We start from the raw sequence: 23,217 nt of genomic DNA on the forward strand, positions 1-23,217 counted from the left end.
GCAAGCCCTAAACCAGCAGAAAAGAAAGTGAATGATGCAGTAGAAAGAAACACTGAACAAGATCTGCAACAAGGAAATTTTAAGCTATTGAAGAAAGACCATTCAGAAGAAAAAGAAAAAGTTCCCATGAATTCTGAAAGGAAAACCAAAAAGCAACTCTTTGAGGAAGCTTGTAAGCCAATAGACCCAGAAAAATACAAGAGGCTACCCTATCCTCAAAGAGTCCAAAATCCTAAACAAGAGGGACAATTTGAAAGGTTTATGAATGTCTTTAAGAAATTACAAATTAACATTCCTTTTGTAGAAGCTTTGGAGCAAATGCCTTCATATGCAAAGTTCATGAAAGAACTACTTTCCAGAAAAAGGAAGCTAGAGCATGACAAAACAGTACCTTTGACAGAGGAGTGCAGTGTCATTCTCAAGAGAAAGCTTCCTCAAAAGTTGAAAGATCCTGGATCATTTAGCATTCCTTGTGAAATAGGAAACTGCACTGTGGGAAGAGCATTGTGTGACTTGGGAGCAAGCATAAATCTGATGCCATTAGCTGTTCTACAGAAACTTGGCATAGAGGAAGTGAAGCCTACCAACATTACACTGCAGCTAGCTGATAGATCATACACTTATCCATATGAAGTTGTTGAAGATTTATTAGTTAAAGTTGACAAGTTCATTTTTCCTGCAGATTTTGTGATTCTGGACATAGAAGTGGATTCTAACATTCCTTTGATCCTAGGGAGGCCATTTCTTGCAACCGGAAGAGCTTTAATAGATGTGCAAAAAGGTGAACTTATGCTTCGAGTTCAAGATGAGAAGGTAATATTTAATGTGTTTGAAGCTTTAAAATATCCAGTTGAAGATAATACATGTATGAAGGTAGATGTACTGGATGCTTTTATTACACAACACTATATGAAAGAATTTGATGAAATTGCTGTGTTAGAAGAGGTAATATCTGCAGGGAATGACAAATCTGAAACTCTGAATGAAGAAGATATCATGGAAATGCAGCAGCAATTGGAAGCTCTGCCAATTCAAAAACCTGCAGAAAATTTAGTGAAAGAAGAGCTGAAAAAGGACGATAAAGAAGAGGAAAAGCAAAAGCTAGAACTGAAACAACTCCCTTCACACCTACGGTATGCATTTCTGGATGAGAATCATGAAAATCCAGTCATCATCAACAATGAACTTAAGGAAGAACAAGAGGAAAAATTGCTCAGAATTTTGAGAGAACACAAATTTGCAATTGGCTGGAGTATTGCAGATCTGAAAGGTATAAATCCCTCATTTTGTAAGCACAGAATTTTATTTGAAGAGAATTTTAAACCTGTTGTGCAGCCACAAAGGTGGTTAAACCCAGCCATGAAAGAGGTAGTTAAAAAAGAGGTCATAAAGCTGTTAGATGCAGGAATAATATACCCCATTTTTGATAGCAATTGGGTAAGTCCAGTCTAAGTTGTTCCAAAGAAAGGTGGTATGACAGTTGTACCTAATGAAAAGAATGAACTTGTTCCTACTAGGACTGTGACTGGATGGAGAATGTGCATAGACTATAGAAAATTAAATGATGCAACCAGAAAAGACCATTTCCCACTACCATTTGCAGATCAAATGTTAGAAAGACTTGCTGGACATTCATTTTATTGTTTTCTTAATGGGTATTCAGGATATAATCAAATAGCTGTAGATCCTTTAGATCAAGAGAAAACTGCATTTACATGTCCATTTGGAGTCTTTGCATATAGGAGAATGCCATTTGGTTTGTGTAATGCCCCTGCCACTTTCCAAAGATGCATGCTTTCTATTTTTTCTGATATGGTAGAAAACATCATAGAAGTGTTCATGGACGATTTCTCTGTTTTTGGTGATTCTTTTGATGATTGTTTAGCTAATCTATCCACTGTTTTGCAGAGATGTCAAGATACTAACCTTGTGTTAAATTGGGAGAAGTGCCATTTCATGGTACAAGAAGGCATTGTCCTTGGTCATAAAATTTCAGAGAAGGGAATGGAGGTGGACCAAGCTAAAATAGAAGTCATTAGTAAATTGCCTCCACCTGTCAATGTTAAGGGAGTTAGAAGTTTTTTAGGACATGTTGGTTTTTATAGAAGATTCATAAAAGATTTTTCCAAGATTGCTAAACCCTTGAGTAATTTACTTGTAAAAGATGCAGATTTCATATTTGATGATAATTGTTTGCATGCATTTTCTGTTTTAAAAGAGAAACTGATTTCTGCACCTATTCTTGCAAAACCAGATTAGAAATTACCTTTTGAACTCATGTGTGATGCAAGTGATAGTGCAGTGGGTGCTGTTTTATGACAGAGGAAAGATAGGAAATTACATGCTATATATTATTCAAGCAAAGTGTTAAATCCTGCACAAGTGAATTACACAACAACAGAAAAAGAACTTTTAGCTGTTGTATATGCTTTTGATAAGTTCAGATCATATTTAATGGGTTCAAAAGTGATTGTATACACTGATCATGCTGCTCTTAAATATCTTTTGACAAAACAGGATGCAAAGCCCAGATTATTAAGATAGATTCTACTCCTCCAAGAATTTGAGCTAGAAATCAAAGACAAGAAAGGGAAAGAAAACAGTGTTGCTGACCACTTGTCCAGACTTCCTTTGGAGAGTTTAACCACTGAATCATTGGAAATAAATGAAGAATTTCCAGATGAAAAGCTGTTTGCAGTGGAAAACATGCCTTGGTTTGCTGACATTGCAAATTTTAAAGCCACTCAATTCATTCCAAAAAGGTTTACTTGGCAGCAAAAGAAGAAGTTCTTACATGACAGCAAATTCTATGTGTGGGAAGACCCATATCTGTTCAAAATTGGAATAGATGGGTTAATTAGAAGATGCATTCCACAAAGTGAGCAAGCTGAGATACTATGGCATTGTCATAATTCAGAATATGGAGGCCACCATGCAAGTTCAAGGACTACTGCAAAAGTTTTGCAAGCAGGCTTCTTTTGGCCTACACTCTTCAAAGATGCCAAGAAGTATGTGGAAAACTGTGATAAATGCCAAAGAACTGGAAATATTTCAAGAAGACATGAGCTGCCATTAACCAACATCCTAGAAGTGGAACCATTTGATGTATGGGGGATTGATTTCATGGGACCATTTCCCCCATCATTCTCACACGAATACATTCTAGTTGCAGTGGATTATGTGTCTAAATGGGTAGAAGCAATTCCCACCAGATCAAATGATGCAAAGGTAGTGATTTCTTTTATAAGAAAGAACATTTTTTCAAGATTTGGTGTGCCTAGAGTGCTGATAAGTGATGGAGGTACTCACTTCTGCAACAAGTATCTTGAAGCTGTATTAATGAAATATGGTGTGAAGCATAAGGTTGCTACTCCATACCATCCACAAACAAGTGGACAAGTGGAGGTTTCAAATAGAAAGATCAAGCAAATTCTAGAGAAAGTAGTGAACAGTTCAAGGAAGGATTGGTCAAAGAAACTGGATGACTCACTGTGGGCATATAGAACTGCTTTTAAAACTCCAATTGGTATGTCTCCATATCAGCTAGTATTTGGAAAGGCCTGTCACTTACCTCTAGAGCTGGAGCACAGAGCATATTGGACTACCAAGTGGCTTAACTTTGATTTGTCAAGTGCTGGAAAGAAGAGAGTTTTACAGTTGCATGAATTGGAAGAATTCAGACAACAAGCTTATGAAAATGCAAAGTTGTACAAAGAAAGAATCAAGAGGATCCATGACAAATTTATTCTGCAAAAAGATTTCAGACCTGGCCAGCAAGTACTATTATTCAATTCAAGATTAAAATTGTTTCCAGGGAAACTGAAATCTAGATGGTCTGGACCGTTTTTAATCAAGGAAACTTCTCCCTTTGGAGCAATTCTTATAGAAGATCTGAAAACAGGGAGAGAATTCAAGGTCAATGGCCAAAGATTAAAGATCTATCATGGAGAGGAGTTTACAAGGAACATATCATGCATGAAACTGGTTTCTCTTGAGTGAGAAACATTTAATGTCAAGCTAATGACATTAAAGAAGCGCTTTGTGAGAGGCAACTCACATTTCTAACCCAATTTAACTTTTCTGCATTAAATTTGAATTAACAGTGTTCATAGAAGTCAAAGTCTGCACTTTTCATCTTGGTTACCTTGCTGAATTTGATGTTTGGAATAAATCTGGTGGCTGAAACAAGAATGCAGATTGGAATTAATTAGAATGCTTAAAGTTCTTGTACAGTCTGAACAATAGTTATCAAATTCTGCAAATTCTCTGAAAAATACAAAGTTCTGCATCATACTCATCATATTCTATAATTTTGGTGCAAAAGGTAAATTTTGAAGTATGCTAAATCTATCATGTGTAGCGAATCTGATAAATGCAATTGGATTTCATGCTATAATGTGTAATGTAAAAGTCAAAACTGCATAAGTAGGGAGTGAATACTTGTTCTGCAGAAATTCTGCAGAATTCAGCCTTGAATGAATGTTGCATATGTAATTAAGGGTGAACATGATGAGGGAAGTAGGTATTTTATATGGTAAGTGTGTATTGGAATGATTATGATTTGTTAAGTGAGCCAATTAAAATTTGGAGAACTTGGATTGATGAAAGGAATCACTCTTTTACAGGAAAGCAATCACGCAGAGATGGAATTCTGAGATTTCCCCTCTGGAACAATCACTCTTGCTGATGAGAGTGATAACGCAGAAACTGACTGGGAAACACAGCTCTCTGGAACAATCACTCTCGCTGATGAGAGTGATAACGCAGAGGCAGATGGTAAAAACACACTCTCTGGATCACTTCCTTTCCTTGTCAAGAGTGACCATGCGCAGGTAAGTATGGAATATTTCATAGCGCGTTACTCCTTTTACTGATAAAAGTAACCACGTTCAAGCAAAAAGCTTGCGCGTTATCACTTTGCCCAGCAATAGTGATAACGCGCATTGCATTCAAATTTCCAAGCTCTCTGGAACACTCACTCTGTTCGACAAGAGTGATAACGCAGAATTTTGTTAATAAGGGAACGTTCACTTTTCACTTAAAAAGTGGGCATGTGCACACGCATGACCCCAGACTCAATATAAAGGAACCACGCTCACATCCAATTAAACCTAAATCCCCATTTCCCTCTGAAATTCCTCTGACTTTCAGTCTTTCGTGAAGCAACCAGCAAGCAATTGCTCCTTCTTTTTCACTATCATTCACATTTCTGAAGCTCAAGGTACGTTCTCTGCATTCTCTGAAATTGTATTTAGGGTTTTTCTTTGCTGCAACTCTGGAAAAATGTCAAAAATGGCAAGTGGAGAAATATCTTGAGCGTAATTGATATAAGTAACTTTAAATACTGTGAATAGGGTTTCAAAGTCATTCAATCTCCTCTGTTAACATATGCACATCTGCATTATGCGAAAAATCTGAAAATGACTTTAAAAGAAATAGAAATATTCCAGTTGCCATCAACGAAAATACTCCTTGCATGCAATATTTGAATGTTGATGTCTGAACTGAGTTGTATGGAATGAGTTACTGCTGTATATTGCACTGCATGATTGTACAGATACCATATTGATAAGTCTGCATTAAGCTGATATTTAGTCTTTGATGATAATGAATGAGTGCATTGTTCTAATTGTGTGTGATTCACAGAAACAATAGGCAATATTCTGGATGGAATTTTACTGTCAGAAGAAAATTTCTTTTAGGAACCATTAGTAGTTGAAATTTGGTTGAAAATTGTGATTCTTTTTCTGCATTCTTGGTGAAATTGTGAACTCTGAGGGAACAAATTATGAAGGCCAGTTTAAAATCCCCTGAATATGGTTTGATTAATTTTGTACCTAAGTTCTGGTATATCTGAAAAGTTAAGAGAGCATGTAAAAAGATATGTTGATGACCTATAATGCATCTCTGCGTTAACCTGATGTGCTTTGAGAGTGTGCACTCTAAACTACAAATTTAAAGGTTTAACCAATTTTGACTGTGATTGCTTAGTAATTTACAATAATGCTTGTGTGTTGATATGATTACATTTTCATGACAGCAACTGATTGTAAATAGATACATACTGCAAGTTGGAATTCTGCACATGGATTGATTGAAATTATCTAGTAAAGAGATGTATATTGTCACAATTCTGTGTCATGAATTTTAAACTGTCAAATTACTTGCTTGTTTTTGCAGCCACTACAAAATGGTCAGAACTTCTTTAAATACACCAGTTGGACCTTCTAAGAAGACCAAAGCTGGATCTGCCAGCAACACTCCAAGAAGGAGATCTATCAGGAATATGCAAGCTGGAACAGCCAGGAATTATTCAACCACTAAAAGAGCAAGAACTGATGGTGTCTCACCTTCCTCACCCATTGAAATCGCTGACCCTCCTCAGCCAAGTGTAACCACACCTGCAACCTCTTCACCACCTCAGCCGACCAGAAGAAATGCTCCTTCTACCTCTACCCCTACTGATCATGATCCAAGATTCAGGAGCATTGCTCATGAAAACTATTTCAAGGCAAATATTCTGAGGAGGAAGATTGTCCCAGATAGAGCCTTTGAAATTGCTGAAGGAAACTACCATGATACCAGAAGAAATTCAAAAAGGGGATGGGACAATTTCTGCTCCTTGGCTGATAATGGTTGGAGAGAAATTACACAGGAGTTTTATGCAAATGCAATGCGGTTCAAGGGAGACCAAATTCCCAAATTTCACACAATGGTCAAGGGTATATGAGGGTAGATTTCACTGCTGCCAACATCAATCGAGTGTTGGAAATTTACACTGAAAGACAACCTGGGCAGATGGACTTCACTGACTTTAAGAATAGTCCAACAAGGATTATATTGAAATCCTGCACAGAATTGGAAGGCCAGGCACAACTTGGCAGCTGAACCTCGCCCAGAAACCCAAGTATATCACCACCAAGAACCTGCTACCATTTGCTAAAGTCTGGATACTTTTCTATTGAATTCTTTCATGCCAGTCAAGCATAGTTCAACCCTGGCAGTAAAGAGGGCTGAATTATTGTTTGCTATTGTTAATGATATGTACATTGATGAGGGGAAGTAATTAGTGAATGTATCTTAAATATTCTGAAAACAAAAAGAGATTCACTAGCCTTTCCCTCATTAATCACTTTACTTGTGAGGATGCAGGGGTTGAAGTTGGAGACTACCAAGAGAAAATCAGATTGCTCCCCCTATCTCTGTCTCAATGGTAAAGGAAATCTATGCCACCACCTCCTGCACTTCAGCTGCACCTATCCCTACCCAGTTCAGAAAGGAGAAACCAATGAAGATGAAGGACATCCTACATCTTTTGGTTGAAAGGCAAAATCAATTGGCTGAACGACAAACTGAGCTCCACAACAGTTTGAAGGCAGGAACTATGCTAGTGGAATGTGTGTTGATGAATCTTGGTCAGAAGATGGGAATGACCAAAGATGAACTTTATCACACACCAGACTTGGCCGAGAATGCTCAATGTCTATGCTCATCAGTTTTAAAGACTTGCCAATATACAAGACTCATTTTCCACAGCCAACTGAAGAAGTGGTGGAGGAAGAAGAAGATGAGGAGGATGAGGAAGAAGATGAAGATGAAATTTCTGATGAAGAGGATGCCCAAGATGACTAGCTTAGGATTTTTGTTTTCTTTTCTGTTAATTCGAATTTTCTCTTAATGGTTTGTAATTAAGTTTCAAACTTTTTGGTTTCATTTTAGAATTTGGGTTTGTAATTTGCACACTTGGTATATTTTGGTTTCATGCTAATTCTGAACAATTATATTTTGAACATACATTAATTCTGCAGAATTCAATCCCTTTTCACTTGATAATTGACAGAATTTTTGGTGTTTTGTGCAGAAAATGTCACAACCACACAACACTCACACACCATGGAAGCTAACACTTGCACCAGCTGCCATGAAAGGGGGGTTTCATTCTCTACCTCTTATTCATGAGTTAGCTTCACATTACACTGAATTATTCCTCAAAAACACCAAAATACTAGAATAGATAATAAATTGCTGGCTGTTAATCAAATAAAAATGATTGACAATTTTGTGAATTTTGTGTGAATTTCTTTTTAAGTTGTTTTTCCCATTCTCAAAATGAGATCACACTTGTATTTTCAAAAATGAGGCAGTTGCCACTAGGTGCATATATTTCTGAAAAGTGCATTGTGTTTCATTCATCCACATGATCACTTATAAATACCTAGTGAGATTTGAGCTGTCTAATTTTTTTCTTGTGTGATTAATCATATTTGGCTGTATTCTCTAGAACTTGCCCTTGTTCTTAATTGAATATGCATGCTACAGTTTTCACCCACATGATAGAGGCCATGTTTGATTATACCTAGTCAGCCTAAAGGCCTTCCTTTATGATTGAATGTCTTAGTTCACTCTTTTGAGCTTAATATCCTTTTTCTTGAAATTACCTCATTATAAGCCTTGCTGAAAAACCAATTTTTACTATTCAAAAGATCAAAGGCATAATGAGTTTAATCAAGAATGAGTTTTAAAACTAAGTTTGGGGTGGTATCGATATTTTAATTGCTTGAGGACAAGCAATGTTCTAAGTTTGGGGTGGGAAATAACATGCTATCTAAGTTTGAGTTCAACAAGCCAGAAAGAAAGAACAAAAGTGCTGCAGTAAAATGAAAAATTTATGAAGCAAAGCTGTGAAAAGAACAAAAATGTGAGTTCAAAAGAAAAGAAGTGCAGCAAAGTGCTGCAGAAAAGAAGATAGTGACTAAAAGCAAGAAAAGAAGAAAAGTATCAGTGAAAATTCTGCTGCAAGAAAAAAATTTGTTTGCTGCATAAGTGAGAGAAGTAAGGAGGAATAATGTAGATCCAGGCTAGTTTTAAAACAAATCACTCAAAATGCCTCTGATCTTTTGAAATTGCATGTATTGTTTTCCATTTTCTTTGATACCTACCTTAACCTTAGCCTTGTTATAACCTGAAAAAGTCCTCTAGATGTGTGATTAATTGTACTAAGCAGAGGAGATGGAGAAATTGGGCAAGCATATGGTAAAGTGCAGTGAAATTGATGATTTAGAGTGAAAACAGCACCTAAACACTGTTGAGTGATGAGAGAAACACTTCCAAGTGAGCTGTGATCATGTTGATTAATTGTACTCACATGAATTTTGATGAAAAATATGAACTTAGGTAGCAATTCTTACTCAATGATGATTATGTAGTAGAAATATCATGATGAGTATTTGGATGAACAACTTGATTGAAAATCTTACAGAAAACACAGAATTAGAAATTAGAAAAATCTGAAATAAGCAGTTTATGAACTGAATTTGAAAATGGAGGAACTTACCCTTGGTTTAGTTTGATTTGCTTGAGGACAAGCAAAAATTCAAGTTTGGGGTGGTGATGAATCCATATTTTTACTGATATTTTAGCATAATTCTAGCTCATTTAATAAGGAAAATATATGAAGAAAGCAGAAAAACTCAAAAAAAGAGAATGATTAAAAGTTTTATTTCATTTTGTAGTTATTTTTGCATTTGTAGAATTTATGCTTAGTTCTTAAGGAATTTATCTTGTTTTTGAAGGAATAATCTGAGCAAAAGTCATGGAAATGGATTATCAATGGAAAAGAAGAGGAAGAATGGCAATGTTGGACTCCAAAATACAAGACTTATAGGATGCAGGCTGGGCGTGATCACTATTGTTAGTGAAAGTGATCATTCCAGAGCCTAAATGAGAAGAGGAGCCTGTGCGTAATCACTTTTATTTACAAAAGTGAGCGTTGCCAGTGTGCGTTATCACTTTTGTCAACGAAAGTGAGCGTTCCAGAGAAGACTCCATTCCTGATGAGCTGCGCGTTGTCACTTTCGCCAACGAAAGTGAGCGTTCCAGAGGCACTTGTATCAGGACAGCTTGCGCGTGGTTACTATTACTCACGAAAGTGATCACGCGCAGCCCTTGACCTCCTGCGTTGCCACTATTATGAATAAAAGTGAATGTTCCAGAGAAGCCTTCAACTCTGCAAGTTGCGCGTGGTTACTCTTGCTCTTGAAAGTGAACACGCGCACTACATAAAGCTTCTGCATGGTTACTCTTGTGAAAAAAAGTGACAACGCGCAGAACTGGGGTTTCTATATATACATGATTGAAGCGCGAAAACAGGGATCTTTTGCTCATTTTCTGTTTTGTTAGTTAGATTCTCGTTGAGAGAGAGTGGAGAGAAGATTGGGGTCGAAGCTTGAAGCTCCAAGAAGAGGGATCGGATTGGAGCTCGTGGCCATGGCTGCTCTGCATTCTTCTTCATCTTCTTCTTCTTCTTTCTCTGTTTTTGTTGCAATGTGTGCTTAATTTCCCATAGTTAGGGGTTTGTGGAACTCAAATTGATGTATTGATTCGACTTTATCTTCTGAACTTTAAGTTCTTGGATTAATTGAGTTGTTAATTCTGCTTTTTCACCACCTTCTACCCTTCTGGCACCTTCTGGCCCCTTTGGACGCAAGCTCCAGTTTTGGTGTCCTTCGGTCCCATTTTGCTTACCGACAAAGGAAGACTGGCGAAACTCATCTCAGGCCACTGAAACTCCTTGAATATGAGTCCTAGGACTCAAAGGAAGGCTTTATTACCGCCTTCAACCCTTCTGGCACTTTCTGGCCCCTTTGGACCCAAGTTCCAGTTTTGGTCTCTTTTGGTCCCCTTTTGCTTACTGGCAAAGGAAAACTGACGAAACTCGTCTCAGGCCACTAAAACTCCTTGAATATCACTCCTAGGACTCAAAAGAAGGCTTTATTATTGCCTTCTCCCCTTCTGACACTTTCTGGTGCCTTTGGACCCAAGTTCCAGTTTTGGTCTCTTTTTGTTCCCTTTTGCTTACCGGCAAAGGAAGACGTGCGAAACTCGTCTTAGGCTACTGCAACTCCTTGAATATCACTCCAAGGAGTCAAAGGAAGACTTTCTGACCACCTTTTCCCCTTCTGGTACTTTCTGGCGCATTTAACCTAAGTTCCAGTTTTGGTCTCTTTTGGTCCCCTTTACCTCACCGGCAAAGGAAGACGTGCGAAACTCGTCTCTGGCCACTGAAACTCCTTGAATATGAATCCAAGGACTGAAAGGAAGGCTTTCTCACCACCTTCTACCCTTCTAGCACTTTCTGGCCCCTTTGGACCCAAGCTCCAGTTTTGGTGTCCTTCAGTCCCATTTTGCTTACCGACAAAGGAAGACTGGCGAAACTCATCTCAGGCCACTGAAACTCTTTGAATATGAGTCCTAGGACTCAAAGGAATGTTTTATTACCGCCTTCAACCCTTCTGGCACTTTCTGGCCCCTTTGGACCCAAGTTCCAGTTTTGGTCTCTTTTGGTCCCCTTTTGCTTACTGGCAAAGGAAAACTGACGAAACTCGTCTCAGGCCACTAAAACTCCTTGAATTTCACTCCTAGGACTCAAAGGAAGGCTTTATTACCCGCCTTCTCCCCTTCTGACACTTTCTGGTGCCTTTGGACCCAAGTTCAAGTTTTGGTCTCTTTTGGTTCCCTTTTGCTTACCGGCAAAGGAAGACGTGCGAACCTCGTCTCAGCCCACTGCAACTCCTTGAATATCACTCCAAGGAGTCAAAAGAAGACTTTCTGACCACCTTTTCCCTTTCTGGTACTTTCTGGCGCCTTTCACCTAAGTTCCAGTTTTGGTCTCGTTCGGTTCCCTTTTCCTCACCGGCAAAGGAATACGTGCGAAACTCGTCTCAGGCCACTGAAATTTCTTGAATATCAATCCATGGACTCAAAGGAAGGATTTCTCACCACCTTCTACCCTTTTGGCACTTTCTGGTGCCTTTGGACCCAAGTTCCCGTTTTGGTCTCTTTCGGTTCCCTTTTGCTTACCAGCAAAGGAAGACGTGCGAAACTCGTCTCAGGCCACTGAAGTTCCTTGAATATCACTCCTAGCACTCAAAGGAATGCTTTCTACCCAACTTCTCCCCTTCTGTCACTTTCTCGCGCCTTTCGACCTTAGTTCCAGTTTCGGTCTCTTTTGGTCCCCTTTTGCTTACAGGAAAAGGAAGTCGTGCGGAACTCGTCTCAGACCACTGAAACTCCTTGAATATGACTCCTAGGACTCAAAGGAAGGCTTTCTCACCACCTTCTCTATTTCTGGCACCTTCTGGTGCCGTTGGTCCCAAGTTTCAGTTTTGGTCCCCTTTTGCTTACCGGCAAAGGAAGACGTGCGAAACTCGTCAAAGGCCACTAAAACTGCTTGAATATCACTCCAAGGACTCAAAGGAAGGCTTTCTCACCACCTTCTCCTCTTCTGACACTCTCTGGTGCCTTTGGACACAAGTTCCAGTTTTGGTATCTTTTGGTCCCCTTTTTCTTACCAGCAAAGGAAGACGTGCGAAACTCGTCTCAGGCCACTGAAACTCCTTGCATATCACTCCTAGGACTCAACGGAAGGCTTTCTCACCACCTTCTCCCCTTCTGGCACTTTTTGGCGCCTTTGGACCCAAGTTCCAGTTTTGGTCTCTTGTCGTCCTCTTTTGCTTACTGGCAAAGGAAGACGTGCGAAACTTGTCTTTGGCCACTGTAACTCCTTGAATATCACTCCAAGGACTCAAAAGAAGGCTTTCTCCCCACCTTCTCCCCTTTTGGAATTCTCTGGCGCCTTTGGACCCAAGTTCCAGTTCTGGTCTCTTTTGGTCCCCTTTTGCTTAACGGCAAAGGAAGATGTTCGAAACTTGTCTCAGGCCACTGAAACTCCTTGAATATCACTCCAAGGACTCAAAAGAAGGCTTTCTCACCACCTTTTCCCCTTTTGGCACTTTCTGACGCTCTTGGACCCAAGTTACAGTTTTGGTCTCTTTTGGTCCCCTTTTGCTTACCGGCAAGGGAAGCCGTGTGAAACTCGTCTCAGGCCATTGAAACTCCTTGAATATTAATACAAGGACTCAAAGGAAGGCTTTGTCACCGCCTTCTCGCCGTCTGACCTTTTCTGGTGCCTTTGGACCCAAGTTCCAGTTTTGGTCTCTTCTGGTCCCCTTTTGCTTACCAGCAAAGGATGACGTGCGAAACTCGTCTCAGGCCACTGAAATTCCTTGAATATCAATCCATGGACTCAAAGGAAGGCTTTCTCACCACTTTCTACCCTTTTGGCACTTTTTGGCGCCTTTGGATGCAAGTTCTAGTTTTGGTTTCTTTTGGTGCCCTTTTGCTTACCAGCAAAAGAACACGTGCGAAACTCGTCTCAAGCGACTGACACTCCTTGAATATCACTCGTAGGACTCAATGGAAGGCTTTCTCACCATCTTCTCCCCTTCACGCACTTTCTGGCGCCTTTGGACCTAAGTTCAAGTTTTGGTCTCTTTTGGTCCTCTTTTGCTTAACGGTAAAGGAAGATGTGTGAAACTCGTCTCAGGCCACTGAAACTCCTTGAATATCACTCCAAGGACTCAAAGGAAGGCTTTCTCACCACCTTCTCTCCTTCTGGCACTCTCTGGCGCCTTTGGACCCAAGTTCCAGTTTTGGTCTCTTTTGGTCCCCTTTTGCAAACCGACAAGGAAGACGTGCGAAACTCTTCTCAGGCCACTGCAACTCCTTGAATGTCACTCCAAGGAGTCAAAGGAAGGCTTTTTGACCACCTTTTTCCCTTTTGGCACTTTCAGGCACCTTTGCACCCAAGAACCAGTTTTGGTCTCCTTTTGTCCCCTTTTGGTTATCGGCAAAGGAAGACGTGCGAAACACGTCTCAAACCCCTGAAACTCCTTGAATATCACGCCTAGGACTCAAGGGAAGGCTTTCTCACCAGCTTCTCCCCTTCTGGCACCTTCAGCTGCTGTTGGTCCCAACTTCCAGTTTTGGTCTCTTTTGGTCCCCTTTTGCAAACCGACAAGGAAGACGTGCGAAACTCTTCTCAGGCCACTGCAACTCCTTGAATGTCACTCCAAGGAGTCAAAGGAAGGCTTTTTGACCACCTTTTTCCCTTTTGGCACTTTCTGGCACCTTTGCACCCAAGAACCAGTTTTGGTCTCCTTTTGTCCCCTTTTGGTTATCGGCAAAGGAAGACGTGCGAAACACGTCTCAAACCCCTGAAACTCCTTGAATATCACGCCTAGGACTCAAAGGAAGGCTTTCTCACCACCGTCTCCCCTTCTGTCACTTTCTGGCTCCATTGGACCCAAATTCCAGTTTTGGTCTCTTTTGGTCCCTTTTTACTTACCTGCAAAGGAAGACATGCAAAACTCATCTCAGGCCACTGAAACTCCTTTAATATAACTCCTAGGACTCAAACGAAGGCTTTCTCACCACCTTCTCCCCTTCTGGCACCCTCCGGTGCCGTTGGTCCCAAGTTCCAGTTTTGGTCTCTTTTGGTCCCCTTTTGCTTATCGACAAAGGAAGACGTGCGAAACTCATCTTAGGCCACTGCAACCCCTTGAATATCACTCCAAGGAGTCAAAGAAAGGCTTTCTGACCACCATTTCCCCTTTTGGCACTTTCTGGCGCCTTTGGACCCAGGTTCCACTTTTGGTCTCTTTTAGTCCCCTTTTGTTTACAAGCAAATGAAGACGTACGAAAGTCGTCTCAGGCCACTGAAACTTCTTGAATATCACTCCTATGACTCAAAGGAAGGCTTTGTCACCACATTCTCCCCTTCAGACAATTTCTGGTGCCTTTGGACCCAAGTTCCAGTTTTGGTCTCTTCTGGTCCCTTTTTGCTTACTAGCAAAGGAAGACGTGCGAAACTCGTCTCAGGCCACTAAAACTCCTTGAATATCACTCCAAGGACTCAAAGGAAGGCTTTCTGACCACCTTCTCCCCTTCTAGCACTTTCTGGCGGCTTTGGACCAAAGTTCCAGTTTCGGTCTCTTTTGGTCCTCTTTTGCTTACCGGCAAAGGAAGACGTGCGAAACTCACCTCAAGCGACTGAAACTCGTTGAATATTACTCGTAGGACTCAATGGAAGGCTTTCTCACCGTCTACTCCCCTTCTGGCACTTTCTAGATCCTTCCGACCCAAGTTCCAGTTTTGGTTTCTTTTGGTTTCCTTTTGGTTACCAGCAAAGGAAGACGTGCGAAACTCAACAAAGGCCACTGAAACTGCTTGAATATCACTCCAAGGACTCAAAGGAAGGATTTCTCACCACCTTCTCTCCTTCTGGCACTCTCTGGCGCCTTTGGACCCAAGTTCCAGTTTTGGTCTCTTTTGGTCCCCTTTTGCTTACCGGCAAAGGAAGACGTGCGAAACTCGTCTCAGGCCACTGAAACTCCTTGAATATTAATCCAAGGACTCAAAGAAAGGCTTTCTCGACACCTTCTCCCCTTCTGGCACTTTCTGGCGCCTTTGGACACTACTTCCAGTTGTGTCTCTTTTGGTCCCCTTTTACTTACCCGCAAAGGGAGACGTGCAAAACTCGTCTCAGGCCACTAAAACTTCTTGAATATTACTCCTAAGACTCAAAGGAAGGCTTTGTCACCGCCTTCTCGCCGTCTGACCTTTTCTGGTGCCTTTGGACCCATGTTCCAGTTTTGGTCTCTTCTGGTCCCCTTTTGCTTACCAGCAAAGGATGACGTGCGAAACTCGTCTCAGGCCACTGAAATTCCTTGAATATCAATCCATGGACTCAAAGGAAGGCTTTCTCACCACTTTCTACCCTTTTGGCACTTTTTGGCGCCTTTGGATGCAAGTTCTAGTTTTGGTCTCTTTTGGTGCCCTTTTGCTTACCAACAAAAGAACACGTGCGAAACTCGTCTCAAGCGACTGACACTCCTTGAATATCACTCGTAGGACTCAATGGAAGGCTTTCTCACCATCTTCTCCCCTTCATGCACTTTCTGGCGCCTTTGGACCTAAGTTCAAGTTTTGGTCTCTTTTGGTCCTCTTTTGCTTAACGGCAAAGGAAGATGTGTGAAACTCGTCTCAGGCCACTGAAACTCCTTGAATATCACTCCAAGGACTCAAAGGAAGGCTTTCTCACCACCTTCTCTCCTTCTGGCACTCTCTGGCGCCTTTGGACCCAAGTTCCAGTTTTGGTCTCCTTTGGTCCCCTTTTGGTTATCGGCAAAGGAAGACGTGCGAAACACGTCTCAAACCCCTGAAACTCCTTGAATATCACGCCTAGGACTCAAGGGAAGGCTTTCTCACCAGCTTCTCCCCTTCTGGCACCTTCAGCTGCTGTTGGTCCCAAGTTCCAGTTTTGGTCTCTTTTGGTCCCCTTTTGCAAACCGACAAGGAAGACGTGCGAAACTCTTCTCAGGCCACTGCAACTCCTTGAATGTCACTCCAAGGAGTCAAAGGAAGGCTTTTTGACCACCTTTTTCCCTTTTGGCACTTTCTGGCACCTTTGCACCCAAGAACCAGTTTTGGTCTCCTTTTGTCCCGTTTTGGTTATCGGCAGAGGAAGACGTGCGAAACACGTCTCAAACCCCTGAAACACCTTGAATATCACGCCTAGGACTCAAAGGAAGGCTTTCTCACCACCGTCTCCCCTTCTGTCACTTTCTGGCTCCATTGGACCCAAATTCCAGTTTTGGTCTCTTTTGGTCCCTTTTTACTTACCTGCAAAGGAAGACATGCAAAACTCATCTCAGGCCACTGAAACTCCTTTAATATAACTCCTAGGACTCAAACGAAGGCTTTCTCACCACCTTCTCCCCTTCTGGCACCCTCCGGTGCCGTTGGTCCCAAGTTCCAGTTTTGGTCTCTTTTGGTCCCCTTTTGCTTATCGACAAAGGAAGACGTGCGAAACTCATCTTAGGCCACTGCAACCCCTTGAATATCACTCCAAGGAGTCAAAGAAAGGCTTTCTGACCACCATTTCCCCTTTTGGCACTTTCTGGCGCCTTTGGACCCAGGTTCCACTTTTGGTCTCTTTTAGTCCCCTTTTGTTTACAAGCAAATGAAGACGTACGAAAGTCGTCTCAGGCCACTGAAACTTCTTGAATATCACTCCTATGACTCAAAGGAAGGCTTTGTCACCACATTCTCCCCTTCAGACAATTTCTGGTGCCTTTGGACCCAAGTTCCAGTTTTGGTCTCTTCTGGTCCCTTTTTGCTTACTAGCAAAGGAAGACGTGCGAAACTCGTCTCAGGCCACTAAAACTCCTTGAATATCACTCCAAGGACTCAAAGGAAGGCTTTCTGACCACCTTCTCCCCTTCTAGCACTTTCTGGCGGCTTTGGACCAAAGTTCCAGTTTCGGTCTCTTTTGGTCCTCTTTTGCTTACCGGCAAAGGAAGACGTGCGAAACTCACCTCAAGCGACTGAAACTCGTTGAATATTACTCGTAGGACTCAATGGAAGGCTTTCTCACCGTCTACTCCCCTTCTGGCACTTTCTAGATCCTTCCGACCCAAGTTCCAGTTTTGGTTTCTTTTGGTTTCCTTTTGGTTACCAGCAAAGGAAGACGTGCGAAACTCAACAAAGTCCACTGAAACTGCTTGAATATCACTCCAAGGACTCAAAGGAAGGATTTCTCACCACCTTCTCTCCTTCTGGCACTCTCTGGCGCCTTTGGACCCAAGTTCCAGTTTTGGTCTCTTTTGGTCCCCTTTTGCTTACCGGCAAAGGTAGACGTGCGAAACTCGTCTCAGGCCACTGAAACTCCTTGAATATTAATCCAAGGACTCAAAGAAAGGCTTTCTCGACACCTTCTCCCCTTCTGGCACTTTCTGACGCCTTTGGACACTACTTCCAGTTGTGTCATTTTTGGTCCCCTTTTACTTACCCGCAAAGGGAGACGTGCAAAACTCGTCTCAGGCCACTAAAACTTCTTGAATATTACTCCTAGGACTCAAAGGAAGGCTTTGTCACCGCCTTCTCGCCGTCTGACCTTTTCTGGTTCCTTTGGACCCAAGTTCCAGTTTTGGTCTCTTCTGGTCCCCTTTTGCTTACCAGCAAAGGATGACGTGCGAAACTCGTCTCAGGCCACTGAAATTCCTTGAATATCAATCCATGGACTCAAAGGAAGGCTTTCTCACCACTTTCTACCCTTTTGGCACTTTTTGGCGCCTTTGGATGCAAGTTCTAGTTTTGGTCTCTTTTGGTTCCCTTTTGCTTACCAGCAAAAGAACACGTGCGAAACTCGTCTCAAGCGACTGACACTCCTTGAATATCACTCGTAGGACTCAATGGAAGGCTTTCTCACCATCTTCTCCCCTTCACGCACTTTCTGGCGCCTTTGGACCTAAGTTCAAGTTTTGGTCTCTTTTGGTCCTCCTTTGCTTAACGGCAAAGGAAGATGTGTGAAACTCGTCTCAGGCCACTGAAACTCCTTGAATATCACTCCAAGGACTCAAAGGAAGGCTTTCTCACCACCTTCTCTCCTTCTGGCACTCTCTGGCGCCTTTGGACCCAAGTTCCAGTTTTGGTCTCCTTTGGTCCCCTTTTGGTTATCGGCAAAGGAAGACGTGCGAAACACGTCTCAAACCCCTGAAACTCCTTGAATATCATGCCTAGGACTCAAGGGAAGGCTTTCTCACCAGCTTCTCCCCTTCTGGCACCTTCAACTGCTGTTGGTCCCAAGTTCCAGTTTTGGTCTCTTTTGGTCCCCTTTTGCAAACCGACAAGGAAGACGTGCGAAACTCTTCTCAGGCCACTGCAACTCCTTGAATGTCACTCCAAGGAGTCAAAGGAAGGCTTTTTGACCACCTTTTTCCCTTTTGGCACTTTCAGGCACCTTTGCACCCAAGAACCAGTTTTGGTCTCCTTTTGTCCCCTTTTGGTTATCGGCAAAGGAAGACGTGCGAAACACGTCTCAAACCCCTGAAACTCCTTGAATATCACGCCTAGGACTCAAGGGAAGGCTTTCTCACCAGCTTCTCCCCTTCTGGCACCTTCAGCTGCTGTTGGTCCCAACTTCCAGTTTTGGTCTCTTTTGGTCCCCTTTTGCAAACCGACAAGGAAGACGTGCGAAACTCTTCTCAGGCCACTGCAACTCCTTGAATGTCACTCCAAGGAGTCAAAGGAAGGCTTTTTGACCACCTTTTTCCCTTTTGGCACTTTCTGGCACCTTTGCACCCAAGAACCAGTTTTGGTCTCCTTTTGTCCCCTTTTGGTTATCGGCAAAGGAAGACGTGCGAAACACGTCTCAAACCCCTGAAACTCCTTGAATATCACGCCTAGGACTCAAAGGAAGGATTTCTCACCACCTTCTCTCCTTCTGGCACTCTCTGGCGCCTTTGGACCCAAGTTCCAGTTTTGGTCTCTTTTGGTCCCCTTTTACTTACTGGCAAAGGAAGATGTGCGAAACTCGTCTCAGGCCACTGAAATTCCTTGAATATCACTCCACGGACTCAAAGGAAGGCTTTCTCACCACCTTCTCTCCTTCTGGCACTCTCTGGCGCTTTTGGACCCAAGTTCCAGTTTTGGTCTCTTTTGGTCCCCTTTTACTTACTGGCAAAGGAAGATGTGCGAAACTCGTCTCAGGCCACTGAAATTCCTTGAATATCACTCCACGGACTCAAAGGAAGGCTTTCTCACCACCTTCTCTCCTTCTGGCACTCTCTGGCGCTTTTGGACCCAAGTTCCAGTTTTGGTCTCTTTTGGTCCCCTTTTACTTACTGGCAAAGGAAGATGTGCGAAACTCGTCTCAGGCCACTGAAATTCCTTGAATATCACTCCACGGACTCAAAAGAAGGCTTTCTCACCACTTTCTCTACTTCTGGCACTTTCTAGCAGCTTTGGATCAAAGTTCCCATTTTCGTCTCCGTTGGTCCCCTTTTGCTTACCGGCAAAGGTAGACATGTGAAACTCGTCTGAGGCTACTAAAACTCCTTGAATATCAGTCCAAGGACTCAAAGGAAGGCTTTCTCACCACCTTCTCCCCTTCTGGCACATTCTGGCGCCTTTGGACCCAAGTTCCAATTTTGGTCTCTTTTGGTCCCCTTTTGGTTACCGGCAAAGGAAGACGTGGAAAACTCGTCTCAGGCCCGTGAAACTCCTTCAATATCACTCCTACGACTCAAAGGAAGGCTTTCTCACCACCTTCTCCCCTTCTGTCACTTTCTGGCACCTTTGGACCCAAATACCAGTTTTGGTCTCTTTTGGTCCCCTTTTACTTACCCGCAAAGGAAGACGTGCAAAACTCATCTAAGGCACTGGAACTCCTTTAATATGACTCCTAGGACTCAAAGGAAGGCTTTCTCACCACCTTCTCCCCTTCTGGCACCTTCAGCTGTTGTTGGTCCCAAGTTCCAATTTTGGTCTCTTTTGGTCCCCTTTTGCTTACCGACAAAGGAAGACGTGCGAAACTCGTTTCAGGCCACTGCAACTTCTTGAATATCACTCCACGGAGTCAAAGGAAGGCTTTCTGACCACCTTTTCCCCTTCTGGTACTTTCTGGCGCCTTTAACCCAAGTTCCAGTTTTGGTCTCTTTCAGTCCCCTTTTCTTACCGGCAAAGGAAGACGTGCGAAACTCGTCTCAGGCCACTGCAACTCCTTGAATGTCACTCCAAGGAGTCAAAGGAAGGCTTTCTGACAACCTTTTCCCCTTCTGGCACTTTCTGGCACCTTTGGACCCAAGTTCCAGTTTTGGTCTCCATTGGTCCCCTTTTGGTTATCGGCAAAGGAAGACGTGCGAAACACGTCTCAAACCCCTGAAACCCCTTGAATATCACGCCTAGGACTCAAAGGAAGGCTTTCTCACCACCTTCTCCCCTTCTGTCACTTTCTTGTGCCTTTGGACCCAAATTCCAGTTTTGGTCTCTTTTGGTCCCTTTTTACTTACCCGCAAAGGAAGACGTGCAAAACTCATCTCAGGCCACTGAAATTCCTTTAATATAACTCCTAGGACTCAAAGGAAGGCTTTCTCAGCACCTTCTCCCCTTTTGGCACCTTCCGGTGCCGTTGGTCCCAAGTTCCAGTTTTGGTCTCTTTTGGTCCCCTTTTGCTTACTGATAACCACGTCGCAATGGTATTAAACAAGCTAGATTTTCTAAAAAATTTGTGCAATACAAGAAGCAAACCTAGGTCATCTCTCAAGGACATAAAATGCATTTTATTTTTAGTTCCATCATGCAATTTCAAATTAGATTTGGGGAGGATTTGTTTTGAATTTAAACGACAAAATAACAAAAACGAAAATTAAGGATTATGAAATTCAACCAATTCAAGATCTCAATCCCTACAATGCAATTCTCGTCGTTCACACAAATATGATCCCAACGAATTTCCAATCACACTAATTCAATGCGCATCAACAACCCTAAAATCTAAATCTTGATTATGAATTCCATCAAAACAAGAACCGCAATCGCAAACCCAATGTTTTAACAAAATTTAGAACAATTGATTGATTAAATTAGGTCAATCCAATTAATTCAAATCTGAAATTAACCTATTCTTTCTATTTAGGATGCAACGAAAATTTCATATCGTGAAAAACGTAATTAACCTAATTAGAAAAGAGGAAGGAAAGGAGGAATTCGATAAAACCTATTTTGAAACTCGAATGCAATGTAGTTTTTGAAACCTTGAACCGGTTGATCAATTAGCCTTGCTTCATAATCATGTTGCTCGACCAATTAGAGAAGGGGATGAAGTTTCTGAAAATAAAAGAGAGGGAGACGAGAGGAATCCTTACGAAAGCTTTTATTTAAAATTCTGAAAATTAAGGCAAAAAAGAGGGAAGAATATCCCCACGCGAAATCATAAACCCTATTTAAAGACAAAATAATTGGGCTTAATTAAGGCCCAGCTTCCTAACGAGGTTCCTAAAACCCTAATTAAGTAATGTCAACAATAAAACCAAATTCTGAAAAATTCATTGCAGGACCGCAACATTATGACGCAGTTTTGGGCCTGAAGATGTTCGAACTAGGATTTTCTCGCAACAGAGAAGTTGTAGATCTCTCTCTTATCTTTCCAGGGACACCAATTTTGTCCAATTCCGAGTAGTGTACCTCCAGATATGGTCTTTTCAAGAAACTGTGTCAAAACAAGAATTTATGGCGGGAATTAAGAAAGATTTAAATTTAAATCCTAAATGACTTACCAACACAAATCTAAACTAACACATCAAAATAATATACTAAAAAGACTCAATTAAATCGAAAACATAGAGAGAAAGATGTATTAAAATATGACTATCAAATACCCCCACACTTAATCCTTTGCACTCCGGGGAAAAAACTTACAAAAATTCTCAAAACTTTCTAATGAATTTCCAATGCAAAGAATAAAGAAAGAGAACAAACACTTCTAGAATCAAGGCAACAAACAATCTATGAGACACAAATGACATTAAGAGTAAGCAAGAAGACAAGTCAAAATAAAGAAAGATTCAACAACGATAGAACCTCACAAGGTAGTATATAGCTCTTAACTCTCAAAAAAAAATTTTGGCTAGTGTTTACACTCAATCACAACATGAAAACTAGAACACTTAAGTTTTGACAAGCTTCTAATTTCCACAACTTGAAACACATGCAATTAAAGATCAAAAGGACTTTTATTTAGCTTGTAATGTGGCCAAGGTAAAGGTTAGGTGAGAAAGATATTAAGGCTAAACAACCAAAGAGAAAAGAGGAGCAATGGGGAATAAGTTCAAATAAGCAAAGGGATTACCCCTTGAAACATCTCCTAAATCTTATGTCTTGCAACACATTTATTTTTATTTTTATTTTTTTAAAATTTTTTTTTTAAAATTTTTTTTTAAAAATTTTTTTTTTCACTTAATACCAAACAACTCAACATCAATATCCATAATTTAGAATAAGCATTCCCTAGAAGTACCCCCACACTTATTAAAGACCCATTCCCAAAACAATTCCAAAGCTCCTTTAATCCCTAAGGTTATGGAACATCATGGTTATTTAATTTTTTTTTTTATTTTTTTTTTTTATTTTTATAGTTCATAATGAGCTAAAGTCAAGGAAGGGTTATAAAGGCTCAAAGGGGGTAAACAAGTGGAATTAATGCGAGGTAAGTCAATTTGGCAAAGTGGCTACATTTTGAAAGAAGGCCTAAATCATATCAATAATGCATGTGACAAGAAGCTTCAAAAAGATACAAGGCAAAACCAAAGGTAATCTAGCAACATGAGTGAAATCACACAAGAAAGAAGTAAAATATACTCAAAATTCTCACAAGGTTCATATTCTATCATTAATGAATCAAACTCATCCTTTTTCAAGTAACTTGCTCAACTAAAAATGTAAAAATGACTCATATCAAGTATTGCAACCTATCAACTAAAAATGGTGTAACAACTTTCACAATTCCTACATCTAGAAATTAAAAGGAAAGAATGAAAA

Source organism: Abrus precatorius, unplaced genomic scaffold (genome assembly GCF_003935025.1).
Source record: "Abrus precatorius isolate BTA unplaced genomic scaffold, Abrus_2018 Scaffold6, whole genome shotgun sequence".
NCBI classification, from domain to species: Eukaryota; Viridiplantae; Streptophyta; class Magnoliopsida; order Fabales; family Fabaceae; genus Abrus; species Abrus precatorius.